Below are 16,200 nucleotides of genomic sequence, written 5' to 3' on the forward strand. Positions count from 1 at the left end.
CCACCTGGATCCCAATTGAAGTAATATGTGATATCCATATTAAACAAACTATAAATGAATATCATTAAGACCAACCACATGTCTTGCAAGTTAGCTCCCAAAACTTGTGCTAATGAAGTATGAGTCTTGATGTCACCAGAAGGTGGCTCCATAGAAGATCTATGAAACCTCTTCCTCCCAACTGCTGCAACACAAAACTAAATCTTTGTAGATGGTGAAAACTGAGCCCAACTCCACTCAGGTGAATGATCAACCTCAAACATCAAATTGTCATAAGACAATGTTGTATCCATGTTGAACATAGTACTATCCCAAGAGTGAACATTAACACTTCCTTGATCGATAGTATAATATGACTTTGTCACTATATTGCTCACCTCATTAGCAATAACAAGTGTACCATCATCAGAGCACACATCTACAACCGCATGCTTACTGCCAAACTCCTCGTTGGATGGTTCAACTGACATAGAAGTGGTTGTTGGTATGACAGTTCCCTTGCATTCTCCTAATTCCACTATTGCTACGTCATCATCCTCTGACAAGGCTTCATATGTGGTCTCCTAACTTTGCACGCGTGTCTCTACTGACTCTGTCGAAATGCCCACATCACCAACATCATAGCTAGCTAGCTCTATACGTGTCTTGATCCGACCTAAGAAATCAACTACCTTCTGCTCTGGAGCAACATACAAATCATCAATGTTGATGCCCATATGTCTAGCCATAAGCTGCAACATCATATCCATTCACCTATTCTGCTCCTGTTGCATCCTATTATGCTTCTGTTGCATACGTTGCCCCTTCTCTAATGTACCCAATAACTGTCTGAACATCACATCTTGATCTGGACTAATATACATCTTTATCCAGCTATCAATATGATCTCCATAGGATGGCAGGACTTATAGCTCTGATACCACTATAATGGGCACCCAAGAATGCCCAAAAGCTAAAACAAGGCTGAAATTATATTAATGTTGAGAATGCTACAATCAGTTACAAAGAGATGTATTATAGGTATCAAGATGATAATCATTATTCCTGGAGCCCATTATAGGCCCTGATACCACTGTAATGGGCACCTACTAGTTATAACTTCGTGAAACACTTTGTAAGAAAGCTCTAATACCACTGTAATGGGCACCCAAGAATGCCCAAAAGCTAAAACAAGGCTGAAATTATATTAATGCTGAGAATGCTGCAATTAATTACAAAGAGATGTATTCCAAAGGCCAAACCTTAAGGGAATGATGTCTAGAATGTTACAACAGAGAATGAACGTCCTCTATTGCCAAAAGAAGGGAATGTAATTCACACATCCAAGCTCTTATCAAATGCAAGTCATAATCGTCCAATACAATAATCCGATGCTCAACAATGAGACTTTCAGCCCTATTTATCCTTTTCTTCATCCTTCTGGAAGGATCTAAAACATTAATTAATTGCAAGAGCTAGAAGCTTCCTCCTTCCAATAATTAATGCATACCCTAGAAATTCCTCCCTAACAATAATTAATTAAATCGCGAGAGGCTTTCGTCCTTCCAATAATTAATACATACCCTAGAAGCTTTTAATACAAAGTCACATTTTAATTTTTAATTGAAAGACTTTAATTTTTCTTATCCTCCACTTAGATTTTGGAGAACATGAAGGCCAAAAGATGGGATCATTACACCAGATGGATTTTCAATTGAGTTTTTTCAAGAATTCTAGGAAATAATAAATTTTGATCTCCTAGATGTGGTTTAGGAATCACATAGAAACAAATAGATGCTAAAGTCTTTGAATTCTACCTTCTTGGCTCTCATACCTAAGGAGGAAGGGGCTAATTGGTTGGATCAATTTAGGCCTATAGCATTATGTAATGTTGTTTATAAGATCATCACCAAATTGATCTCTAAGAGACTCAAACCACTCCTTGGTTCTTTAATCTTTGTTGAACAAGGTGGTTTTGTTAAAGGAAGATAAATTATGGATGGGGTTGTGATAGCAATGGAGGTTGTTCACTCTATGGCTACATCTAAGGAGAAAGCTATGTTAATTAAACTTGACATGACTAAAGCTTATGATCGAGTGAGTTGGGAATTCTTACAGAAAATTATTTTGGCTTTTGGTTTTGATGAGGAGTGGGTGAATTAGGTTCTTAGCTATGTGACCTCATCCTCCTTCTCAGTTCTCATTAATGGAGAACCTTCAGATTTGTTTCATACTTCTTAGGGACTTTGGCAAGGGGACCCTTTATCTCCCTATCTATTCATTATCATGGTAGAGCGTCTTGACAGATTTATAAAATCTTAGGTGAGGCAGGATCTTATCCAAGGTTGGAGTTGGAAAAATAATTTTCCTTCCTACTCTCATCTTCAATTTGTGGATAACATCAGGTTGTTGGGCATGGCTAGAATCAGTGAGGCAGTGAACTTCAGGAAAACTTTAGATATCTATTTGAAAGCCTCAGGTCAAAGAATTAATGAAGATAAGTCTTCCATTTATTTCTATAATACTCCTTGACTTATTTAGAGTAGGATTGCCAAAATTCTTAGATTTCAAATTGGTTCCCTTCCTTTCATGTACCTTGGGGTTCCTTTATCCTTGGGGTCTTAGCGTAGAGGCTACTGGTAGGGTATTTTGGATAAATTCCAGAGTAAGGTTAGTCACTGGACTTACATATGGTTATCTTCTACTGGAAAGTGGTTCTCCTAAAGATTGCATTGCAATCTCTCCCCATTTATAGATGTTGTGTTCAAGTCCCCCTTTCCAATATTTTGAGGGATTTTGATGCTTTATCTCAACAATTTGTTTGGTTGGTAGCCTTCTATCCTCAAAGTGGAGCCTAGTCAAGTGGGAGTTTGTGTGTAGGCCGAAGCATGCTAGAGGCCTTGGTCTTAGATCAATGGCTCTTGTTTTCATAGCTTTGGTTGCCAAGCTATACTGGCGGTGGTGGAACAATCAAGATCAAGATTAGGCTAAGATTCTTGCCTACAAATATTTTCCTGGTGTTGATTGTCTTGATGTGCCATGACTTTCTTTGGTGGGTAAAGGTTCTTGTATTTGGGACACTCTCAAGAAGGGAGCCCAACTTATTAAGGAGGGCCTCTTCTAGATTTGTAACAGAGGCTCGAATGCTCTATTTTGGCAAGACTCTTGGGATGGCCACCCTCCCATTCTCTCTAAATTCCCCTAGCTTCAACCTCTTTGCCATATTTTTACTAATGTTGGATGGTTTAAGGTGGAGCATTTTAAGAGTGTCAAGCATATGGGTCAGGTGGAGGTGACTTGCTAGAAGGACCCTTAGGAGTGGCTTGTGGGAGGTTATGATGAGGATTGTGTTCTTCTTTCTAAAGATTTGGAGAGTAGGTTTTGCAGCTCCCTTAATGTGAGGGATGTTTTGGCTTGGATTCTTAGCCCACAAGGTAAATTTAATGTGGCTCAAAGCTATGCTATACTTGATAGGAACTTACATGGTCTAGCAAAGGTGCACTAGTGGAAGAAGGTTTAGAATAACTTTTTGTGGCCCAAATGTAATTTTTTCTTATGGTTGTTTGCTCAGAAGAAATGCCTCACTTGGGAGAATCTTCACAAATGAGGTTTTCAAGGACCTTATGTTTGCTTCCTTTGTTTGAACAATGAGGAATGTACCTCTCACTTGTTTTTTATTTGCCCATTTTCAAGAGAGATATGGCATAGATGGTGGGAGGCTTGGCATCATGGTTGTATTCATGCTACCTCTCTAATTCATTTTTTGGAAAGTTTTGGTAGAGCTCCAGTGAAGACTTCTTTCTTGCAGGTAGCTTGGATGGTTTGGCCAATTTTCATTCTCTAGAAGCTTTGGCTGGAGAGGAACAGCAAAATTTTTTGTGACTCCAAATTAGGAAGTTTTCAATTATGGAAGATGATTCTTAGTAGGCTTTAGGAGACTATTTTTGCAAAGTGTGATATGTTTGAACGTATTAATACTGGTGATCATGATATTGTGAGGAATTTAAACCTAGGTGATAATGGATGGAGATGCACTCTTGGAAAAAGACCTCGCCATGTCAAGCAATGAGTTTGTCAGGATGGGAGGTTGACTCCTCCCTCGGCTGGGATCTTGAAGATTAATATGGATGGTTCTTCTTGGGGGAACCCTGAACATGTTGGTATTGGGGGTATAGGTAGAGGTAATGATGGTGGTATAGTTTTTCTCTTCTTTATTTACAAAGGTCAACACTCTAATAATCTTATGGAGGCCCTTGCTATTAAGATTGTTGTTGAGAGAAGATGCTCTTTAGGCTAGAAGAGGATCATCTGTGAGTCTGATTCTTAGATTATTGTGGATATGTTGAATAACCAAAGATTGGAGGATTTTGGTTGGCAATTAGCCTCTTTAGTCAGAAAAACTCTAGGTCTTTGTAGTTCCTTAGACTCTATCTCCTTTTGTCATACCCCTAGAGAATGGAACAGAGTGGCTGATTGTTTGGCGAAGTGGGCTTCAGAGAATGTGGATGGTTGGGATATTAGTGGTAGGGAGGAGTTACCTTTTGAGTATCATGGGATCATTGAGTAGCTATTATTGGAATACAAGAATATGTAGTGTTGTTGTGGGCCTTTGGCCTTTGCTCTGTATTTTGGATTTGATTGAATAAATTTTTACCCCTCTTTTTCAAAAAAAAAAAATCAATTTAATATGATTAATTAATTAATTAATTATTCTAATAAATACATAAATATTATTAATTTATTTATATTCTACATGTGTAATGAAGTGAATTTATTAATTTATTTAATTAGAATTATTCTTATTGTTCTAACAAACACTACATATTGGTGTACTATTCAATCAACTTTCCTAACTCATCAAACATCTTTTTTGACTAAATCTTGTTTAAATATCTTGGTGTTTCAATTCATTTCATTTTCTATTGTGTTTTATGAATTTCCATCATTGTATTGTTTTTCCTTTGTTGTTTAGGGATTAATTACAATAAGTAAGCTTTGAAGTTGTCTAACTATATTTTTTATTACGAGAAAGCAAGTTTTGAAGGGACCCTAAAATTCTTTATAATAGAATTACAAAAGATATATCATTAAAGCCCAACATGGATGAAACAACAACACAAAAAAATATGGAAACTAGATTAAAAAAATTCCAACAAAGAGAAAGCACATAAAATCAACAAATGAAAGGCACAGGACCCACAACAAGAACTAGTTGAAAGGCTTAACTAACTCAACAGCTTCAAGGTCAATTTTATCCATGATATCAGCAAACCTCCTTATGTCCATGATATATTTTCTAGTTTTTTGGTCGTTCTTGTGAGTTTTTTCTCATTTTCTCTTTCTAGGGATGGACATGGATCACTTGGGCTATCTTTATTATCAATCAGTTGGACAGTTACCTTATCTAATGTGTAAGAACTCTCTATCTTTGCAACTAAAATTCTTAGGTGCTTAGCATAGGCCTTAAGAATCTTAAAGATAGCTCACCTATATGCCTTAAATCCTCTTCTAGATTCTTATTATTACTCTCCATATTGGAGATATTCTCTATGAGCTCAATGGGATAAATACCTCCCAACTTTGCATTGTCCTTCCCACCCTTGTCAAAGCCACCCAAACAAGCAACATGAAAATAATCCTTCTTTATTGTCGAGGCTTCTAATAAATATAATTTACTTTTCAAGGAATGTTAATTTACCTTAATCTCCTTTACTTCATGGAAACTCCATTTTTTATGGTAAAAAGTCAACCACCTTCTCTCTAGTAGGTTTCAAGAATAATAATCTCTTATTTACAACTTGAAAACACTAAGAACCAACAACATAGGATCCATATAGTTGGTGACATTAACCAGAACATATGAAGAGACAAAAGAAACCACAAATCTATGCCTACAAATAGTAGGTTTAAAAGGAGCAAGGGTCTCCTTAGACACTCTTGGATCATCAATGGGATACATAGGAACAAAGGTCCCCTTAGGGATTCTTGGGTCTTCAATGGTTGGAAGGGTATCATCTTTATCACTATTATAGAAATTATCTATTTAAATTTGTATCTTCTATAATTCAATGGTTGGAAGGGCATCATCTTTATCAATATTACATAAATTATCTATTTAAATTGTATCTTCTATAATAAGAGGGAGTGATGATAAAGGATGAAAATGGAGAACCACTTTAAGGATTCTAGCCCAGTTCTTTAACTATGTTATTGTAGGTTTTATGATCTCAAATGTACCTCTAATATAAAATAATTATAAATAAAATTTCAAATATCATAGTTAAAAATATTTTACATTTTGATCACTCAAATGTCTTATCTCTCTTCAACTAAATTTCAATCACTCCATCTTTCCATCTACCTCTCCTAATAGATAGCTATCTCTCTTTATCTTTCTCACACTCATCTCTTTTTTCCTCTCTTCTATTATTATATATCTCTCATTATCTTCCTCTATAAATCACTCCTTGCCTCGACATTCCACATTATAACTCCTACTCTTTCATTTTTTCCCTCCTGATATATTTTTCTCTCCTATCTCTATGTATCATACTCTTCTCTATCTATTATTTTCCTATTATATATCCATATCCTTCTCCATCTCTATATTTCTCACAATCTTCTTACCCTAGAATTATGTACTACACAAAATATATGTAAAAATATATCAAAATTTGCTCTCATTGACCCTCAATACCTCTTTGATGTACCCATTGCACACCAAACTCAAATTTCTAGTGTATAATTATAAAGCCATAATTCATAAGTACATTAAGCCACATTATTGCTCCTTGATCTCCACTACCATCCTAGACTTATGGGCACCATATTTTTGGATTACCTTTCACAGATTGTTGGGTGGGATCTTTTTTTATATACAACTCAAGATGGGGTTTCTAGCCCTAGTTTTCCTCTTCTCACTATGCTGATATTCCAAAAAATATTTTACTTGGATGATTTGGCATGTGATAGAGAGGATTTTTTAGCAGCACATGTACCCCTTTGTATATTTCTAAAACTTTAACCAAATATTTTTTATCTCTATTTGTGGATCATCGAGAATTTCAAAAAAAAAATACAAAAGCAAAGATGGATGTGTGTGTGTGTGTGTGCGCGTGCATGTGTGTGCGTGCATGCATGCATGCACCAAAGATTTCTTTATTTTCAAAATTGACCTAGAGGTAAATAAGGAACTAGTTCTCCATACTGGTATGTGGTTCCTTCATAGAGTTATCCTTATATGAAGCCATGGTTTCCCAAGTTTGACCCTCAAGCTAATTTTTTTTTATCTTTTACGTACTTTTAGATTGACTACCATACATAGGACACATTATAAGTAAATTTCAAAAGAAATAATCAACTTTGAAATTTCCACTCATTATTGATTATGCCTAGAGATGGATTGATTGAAAGGTACCCCTACTAAAATATTTTTGATAATAGTAAACATAGGATTAAGGCAACATTTATAAATCACAAAATGATCACTCTTAAGTGAAGAAAATGTTTTTCACATGTACCTCCCAGTATAGAAGGATACAAGTTGAATACAATGAGATAACATGGCCCTAGAATATAATCCCACTTGGTGGTCTAACATTATAAAATTATGAAATTACATCACTTTCCTACTTATCATGAAGAAGATACTCTATCACTACATTGAGAGGGCTTGTGCCTATATATCCTCCCCCCTAAGAGATAACTATGCAATTCTCCAAGGTTGCTAGTGCATATTGACTAGAAGATTATTCTCTTATGATATGCATTATCACTTGGGAGTTTTTGGGTTCATATGTTAGGTCTACTAACACTAATTATCATGATATTTTGTGTGAGGAAGATAACAAACGATTGAAAGTTAAAAATTTGAAGCAGTGAAAGGCAAGAGTATCCCCAAAGGAGATGTCCTAGCCCCCAAAAATATAACCACACGGCGGAAACACAATAGCAAGAGAAAATAATGCAAGATCTAATACCAAATTACAACAATTCATTCATAAAATATAACTGGTTACATGCAATATGCCCAGCTGTAAGGCCTTCCAGGTTAAGGCCAAATACAAATAGCAATTACAAAATCAATTCTGCAAGATCCAACAAGATCCAACTTACAAAAATTCTTAGCTAGTCTAGATCTATAACATAATAGAAATTTGGATGAAAACCACCAAGGAAATCTAAATTTTGTGCTCGTAGGCCTACTAAGCAATCTCCTTGTTTTCTAGTCGCAACCCTAGCTCTACTCTTCAAATTCACATTTGTCCTTCATTCCATCTCAACTCAATAATGACTAAAGAATCCCCAAGACCCCTACTTATAGTAATCTAAGCCAAAATTCAGCCCAGAACACAAATTAAATACAAATACATAAATTAAATGCCACAAGTCAGCCTGCAACAGCAATTAAATGTCCAAAAATTGATATCTAAGTAGAATCATGATATCTCCTAGCTCTAATTGAATTAAAACTCATTCTTAAAACCATAGGTAGAAATCTAGGTCCTCTACAACCCATTAAATGTTCAAAGGTTAATTCCCCAAATAAAATTTTGCATCCATCTTGAAAGTCACCCATAGCAAATTGTCGTACGAAAATGCCAGAAATTGATACTTTGGGAGAATTGCCATATCTCCCAACCTATAATGAATTAGGACTTGTTCTATTTTAAAATGAATTATTCTAGGCCCTCTTCAATACCTAAAGTGTGTAGCCTCTCATTCATTAAGGAAAATCAGTTACATGCCTTGCAACAGGCACCCAAAAACCAGAAAAACATAGTTTCAACAACAAGGTTCAAACAGTTCAAACTTCAACGCAATTCATCCAATCTCTATGAAATCAGTAGGAAAGGTTCCCCAATGTGTCTCCAACACATCCCTAACCATGAAAATATAGCTCCACCTAAATCCAAGCTTGATGCTCCTCAAGACTTAACCAAAATCTCTCCAAACATGCAGGATTGCAGGAAAGCCTAGGATGCTCCTGCATCAGACACCCCAGGTTCGAAAAAATGTTCTAGTAATTGGAAGAACATCTTTTGGGATTCAACACATAAATCCCAAATTGGTTCTTTACATACATGTCATCCAAGTCTTCAACTTGCATACTCTTTCCCTTGTTTTTCTTCTTCTTCTTCACATCCACCATAGGTGTTCCATAGGTTTGCTTTCCATGCTAATCTCCAACCTTCTCAGAATCTGCCAACTCAACTCGACTGCCAATACTCAGGTTCCTCCTACTGAACTCTTCATTCTGCAAAGGAATTAGGGAAAACTTCCTACCACCTTTCTCAATAGTAAATACATTCCTAACACAATCATGCATAGCCCTACAATCATACTACCAAGGTCTGCCAAGTAACATGTGACAATTGTTCATGTCCACAATATCACACAACACTTGATCCTTAAACTGCTCAATCTGGAAATCAACAAGGCATTGCTCCCTCACTTCCAAAGCATGCTCACCTTACAACCAGCCAATCCTATAAGGATAAGGATGTCTTATTCTCTTTAAACCCAGTTTCTGAACCATCTCTTCAGCAACAAGGTTATCAGTACTACCACCATCCACAATCACTTTGAAGACTTTACCACCAGACTTACAAAAACTTTTGAATAAACTAGTCCTCTAACAAGAATCCAATGTCCTCTCACTAATGAGTACTCGTCAAGCTAACAAACTCTCTCCTTGCTCTAGTTGACTACCCTGGAATTCAATCTCATTCACAACAGTTGTTGTCCTACCAATCAGACATTTAAAAGATATATGCCTTTCTTGACCACACTTGAAACAATTACCTCTGAACCTACCTCCACTTGTCCTCTTTTTTTGATCAGCAGGTTTTGGTTCACCTTCTTCTTTTGGTTTAGCTTGTGTTGAACTATCCTGCTTCTCCTTCCCTTAGGAACTTCCTTGATTCTTCCTCTTTAGCTTCTCCTCTGCATTCAAAGCATACTGATAAGCATCCTCAACTAAATAAATATTTAGCATACCAACCTCATCCTAAATATTGAATCTCAAACCATTAATATATCAAGCTACCTTCTCTTTTGACAATTATCTATGCCCAGATTGAATAGGCAACTTGTAGAACTCCTCTGTATAATCTTTCACAGTCATGTCCTTCTGCTTCAGATTCTATAATTGTTTAAACAACTTGAGCTCATAATCATCAGGAATGAACTTATCCTTCAACTTATTCACCATCAATTTCCATCTAGTGATTTTCATTTCAACTTCCTCTTCTCTATCTCTTTATAGTTCTTTCCACCAAAGAGCAACATGTCCCTTTAGCTTAGTTTGTGCCAACCTTACTCTGAGTGGATCCTCAATGTCCTCAAGCTCAAATTAGTCTTCTAATTCATCAATCCATTAAATTAGGCCTTCAGGATTCAAAGTACTTGAAAAATTAGAAACCTCCATCTTATGCTTCAACTTCAACTGAGATCCAGGCCTAGCAAACTGACCAACCCTAGTTCCAATAGGTCTCTCCACACAATCATTTTTGTCCTCACCTCTGGATCCAATAGCTTCAAATTCTTTAGCAACTTGCTCATAACTTCCTTCAGTACCCACATGTCTAGGCACACCACCTAAAACACTTACAATTTCAACAATCATGCCAATTTTCATTGATGTAATCTCAGATTTGAATTCTGCTCTCATTTTCTCTGAGATCCGTTCTTCTACAATATCACTAAGATCAGCAATTTCCCTAGGGTCCAATATTCTTGGAGGCATCTTCCAAAATTTTGGCAAACCCTAAGCAACAAATCCACCAACCAAGAAGATCAATCAACCACAAGATCAACCTTCTTCAGCCCAACTCCTGATGCAAACTGCCTCAACCTTGGCAATCTATCTACACACTCATGAACAACCTTAGCTCTAATACCACCTGATGTAATGAAAGGTAGGAGTATCCCCAAAGGAGATTTCCTAGCCCCCAACAATATAACCACACAGCAAAAACACAATAGCAAGAAACAATTATGCAAGATCTTATACCAAATTACAACAATTCATTCATAAATATGTCGAGCTGTAAGGCCTTCCGAGTTAGGGCCAAATACAAATAGAAATTAAAAAATTAGTTCTACAAGATCCAACTTACAACCAATCTTAGCTAGTCCAGATCTGTAACATAACAGCAATCTGGAAGAAAACCACCAAGGAAAACTAAACTTGTTCTCGCAAGCCTACCAAGCAATCTCCTTGTTTTCCTACTGCAACCCTAGCTCTGCTCTTCAAATTTGCATATGTCCTTCATTCCATCTCAACTCAATAATTACTAGAGACTCCCCAATACCCCTATTTATACTAATCTAAGCCACAAGTCAGCCCGCAACAATAATTAAATGTCCAGAAATTGATATTTGAGTAAAATCGTGATATCTCTTAGCTTTGATTGAATTAGAACTCATGCTTCAAATTTTAGGTATAAATATAGGTCCTCTACAAACCCTTAAAATCATAAAGGCTGATTCCCCAAGAAAAAGTGTGCATCCATTCTGAAAGTCACCCACAACAAACTATCACACAAAACTGCCACAAATTGATGCTTCAAGAGAATTTCCATATCTCCCAACCTATAATGAATCAAGACTTTTTATCTTGATACAAGGAATTAATCTAGGTCCTCTTCAATCCCTTAATTGCACAGCCTCTCATTCATTAAGGAAAATTAGTTACATGCCTTGCAACAGGTACCCAGAAACCAAAAAAACATGGTTTCAATAGCAAGGTTCAAATAGTTCAAACTTCAAGTCAATCCATCCAATCTCAATGCAGTCACGAGGAAAGGCTCCCCAATGTGTCTCCAACACATCCCTAACCATGAAAACATAAATCCAAGCTTGATTCTCCTCAACACTTAACCAAAATCCCTCCAAACATGCAGGATTGCAGGAAAGCCTAGGATGCTCCTGCATCAAAATTTGAGAAGAAAGGATAACAAAGAGCTAAACAACACTCGTGTAAAAAAATTGGCATGGAGAAAAATTAATAGAATAAAATTTTCACACCAAAACCAAAGCATAATATGACATTCACATCTTTAAAGAAAGAAGATATAGCTTGAAATTTTAATTATAATTTTATTTTTTGTGGATCACCCATGTTGAACAACAACAAAAAAGTGATGCAGTACATCAATGTTGATGTCAACTTTTGTTATTAAAATGAATTCAAAAAATATACACAATCTTAACCAAAAATATTGGCATCAATAGTTATGGGTTGTGGAATGTTAGTTTTAGGTAGCTTGGATAGTTGTTCATCCATATGTGATTAATTAGCAAATATTTATTAATTAATTGACTCCTTCTAGAAGCAACTAGTAACCTATTAGTTAGGTTGTTTTAATCAAGAAGCAACTAGATACTTCTTGGTTAGGTTGTCATGATCAAGAAGCAGCTAGAAACCTCTTGGTTAAGTAGTATAAAAAGGGGGTCAAGGGAGGCATTGGAGAATAGAAGAATAGAAGAACATAAGTTGTAGAAGCATTTGTAGTGATAGCAAATGGTCTTGCAGTGTTAGCAAGGGCACAGTGATAGTGTACATGATAACATCAAGGAATATTAATAGGAGAAATTAGGAGGTTGTCTAAATTCTACCTGTGAAAGGCAAGGAATTTTGTATCTCTTGATTTGCTAAAGTTAATATACTTTCTATCTGCATGATGTGTTTTCCCTTAGGGGTTTATCCAGGGAAAATATGTGCAAAACCATCGTGTTCTTTGTGTTGTGAATTTCTTTCTATATTTTATTGGTGAAATTGCAGTTGTGTTATTTTCTGATATTAGCTATGAATTTATTTTTGGCAGTTTAATAATCATTTACAATATGAGATTAATAATTAGTGACTGCCATAGTGTTAATTTTCACATGGTATAAGAGCAATGTTGAGGGTAGAAGAGTTTTTCCCTAGGAAAGAAATTAAGGGTTTATATAACCTAGTGTGATATCTTTAGAATTATTATTGCTTTAATCTCTTGAAATGGCTTTAGCTAGTTCGAGAGATCAGGACAAATTGGATGGTGCCTCAAATTTTGATCTCTGGAAGGCCAAAATTTCTTTATTGTTGGAAGAGAATGGTATCAAGGATTATGTTACTAGTGTTGTAGTTGTACCAACAAATGTGACATATCTTGCATCATATAAGAAGGATGATGCCAAGGCGAGGAGGATTATCCTTGATGGTGTCAAGGATCATATTATTCCACACATCTCAAAGCTAGACACAGCGAAGAAGATGTGGGATGCCATTTTCAATCTATACTAGAATGCTACCACCAATAGGAAGATGATTCTCAGAGAGAAGTTGAAGAATACCTAGATGAACTAAGGAAAAGATGTTACAAGTTACCTCACCAGGCTTAGACTTTTCAAGGATGAGTTAACAACTATTGGAGATATTCCTAGTGATGATGAGCTAGTGAGAATAGCCCTAAATAGGTTTTCTAAACAATGGAGTATCTTGTTTAAGTTATCAGTGGACAAGATACCTTACCGAGTTGGGATTTACTATGGATTTTAGCCTAAGTCTTGTCAATAAGGCCAACAAGAGTCAAAAAAGTGAGGCAAAATAGGAAAACATTGCCCTAGTGGGGAAAGGGAAAGCAAAGAAGGGATCTAGTAAAGGATTGAATTCACAAAGCGAGAAGAAGAAGAAGGACCTTTTGAAGGTCAAGTGATTTGGATGTCATGAGTATGGTCACTGTGCCAATGATTTACCAAAAAGGAAGAAGGCAAAGAAGCAGGTGGTAGCTTCAACAAGTGCAAAATAACTCTCCAATAGAGTGGAAGATGGGTTTGCACTTATAGCTTGTATGGTGAGCTCAACCTCACAAACTATTTGGTATATAGATAGTGGGGTGTCATTTCATATGACAGGAGTTAGAGAGTACTTCTCCAATTATAAGGAGGAGAACACCAATAACTAGATTTCTATGGGAAACTTGTCCAAACTCAACTCAGTTGGGAAAGGGATTGTTCAGTTTCAGAGGGAGAATGGAAAGATAATTCTAGTTCATGATGTATTGCATGTGGCAGGCTTAGGTATGAATTTTATTTCCATATCTATTCTTTAGGATAAGGGGTATAATGTACTCTTTAGAGGGAGACGTGTTGATTAAGCACAGGACTAGAAATCACCCATAACTATTGGTGTTAGGAGTGGTCACCTTTATAGGTTGCATTTTGATACTCCTAAGGCACTTATGAGCAGCAATAATCCTAGAGATCTTGGAGAGATATGGCATAGGAGGATGGGCCATATTCATCATGGAGCACTCAAGTTGGTTTGTGAGACAGTGACAGGTGTTTTAGAGGTGAGCACAAAGCATGATGATGTATGTAAGGGATGTTTGTTGGGGAATTTTGTGAAAGCATATTTTCCAAGGAGTGACACCAGATCTGAAGGTGTTCTTGATCTAGTACATTCAAATGTATGTAGACCAATGCCAACAACGTCTATTAGAGGATATGAGTACTATGTTACTTTTATTGATGATTTATCCAGGAAGACCTGGATATACTTCTTAAAGACCAAGGATGAGGTTTTTAGTAAATTCCAAGAGTTCAAGGCTCTAGTGGAGAAGTCGAAAAGAAAGAAGATAAAGGTTTTTTGGTCAGACATTGGAGGTAAGTACAAAGGAAATAACTTCCAGGAGTTCTGTACTAGGGAAGGAATCAAGAGAGAGTGGATTGTTCCTTACAATCCATAGTAGAATGGATTTGTTAAGAGGAAGAACCATTCTATATTGGAGGCAGCAAGAGCTATGCTACATGACCAGGATATACCCCACTACTTATGGGTAGAAGTGTGTAGTGCAGCTGTCTACATTCAAAATAGGGTTCTACACAAGGTACTGAGGAGGATGACACCAAAGGAAGCTTTCATATGAAAGAAGCCTAATGTTAGCCATTTCAGAATATTTGGTAGTTTGGCATATTGTCATATTCCAGGTGATACATGTACCAAGTTAGACTAGACTGTAGAGAGGGGGTACTTTGTTGGGTACAGTGAAACCTGAAAGGCATATAGGACTTTTATCCTCACGACCAAAAGAATTATTGTTAGACATGATGTTAAGTTCATGGAGAACAAGGCATTTAGAAGGTCCAGAGTTTTTCCAATAGATGATCAGAGTGAGTGGCCAATAGAAGCTCCAAGGCCTAGTCAAGGGCAGTAAAGCACAAGTATATTTACAAGTACAAGTGTAGGCTTAGGTGGTGAATTTTCATAGAGCATGGAGCAACAGGAAATGCATCTAAAAGACTTAGATGTTTATATTTCATTCTTTTTAGTTGGCAACAGGAAACGTGAGGTTCAAGAGGCACAAAGGGATACTCAGGAGTTTGTGGGAGCTCTTAGGAAGAGTACTAGATAGCGGAGACAACCAGCCAAGTTCAATGACTATATGGCATTAGTTGGTTGGTTGGTAGATAGTGAGCCTTCTAGTTATCAAAAGGCTATCGAGCATCAGGTATGGAGAGATGCTATGCTTGAGGAGTATTCCTCAATAATGCAAAATGATGTGTGGGAGGTAGTGCCTAGACCAACAGATAGGGTAGTTGTTGGATCACGTGGGATCTATAAGATAAAGCACAGTGCAGATGGTAGCATCAAGAAATATAAGGCAAGGTTCATGGCAAAGGGGTTCTCTTATAAGGAGGGAATAGACTATGAGGAGACATTTTCTCTAGTGGCCAGTATACTTCTATACGAGTTGTATCTCATTTGTAGCATAGATGGGATGGAAAATCCATCAAATTGATGTTAAGACAACATTCCTTAATGGTGAGTTAAAGAAGGAGGTATACATAGAGAAACCATAAGGCTTTGTAGCACACAGCAAAGAGACCCACCTCTGTAGATCAAAGAGAGAATTGTACGGACTTAAGTAGGCTCCTAGAGCATGGTATGAGTGCATTGACACATACTTGCAGGAAATGGGCTTTGTGAAGAGTGAAGCGGATGCTAACCTCTACTACTTGGTGGTTAGTGGTGAGATTCTCATTCTTGTTCTTTATGTGGATGACTTGTTTCTTACAGGTTCACTAGGGCTCATAGAAGACTGCAAGAGGGACCTTATAGAAGAGTTTGAGATGAAGAACTTAGGACTTATGCACTACTTTCTAGGCACAGAGGTGTGGTAGATAGATGGAGAGATTTTCCTTGGTCAAGGGAAATATTGCATTGAAACCTTGAAG

The sequence above is a fragment of the Cupressus sempervirens genome, chromosome 9 (genome assembly GCF_028749045.1).
Source record: "Cupressus sempervirens isolate cs-2001-9-10 chromosome 9, ASM2874904v1, whole genome shotgun sequence".
NCBI classification, from domain to species: Eukaryota; Viridiplantae; Streptophyta; class Pinopsida; order Cupressales; family Cupressaceae; genus Cupressus; species Cupressus sempervirens.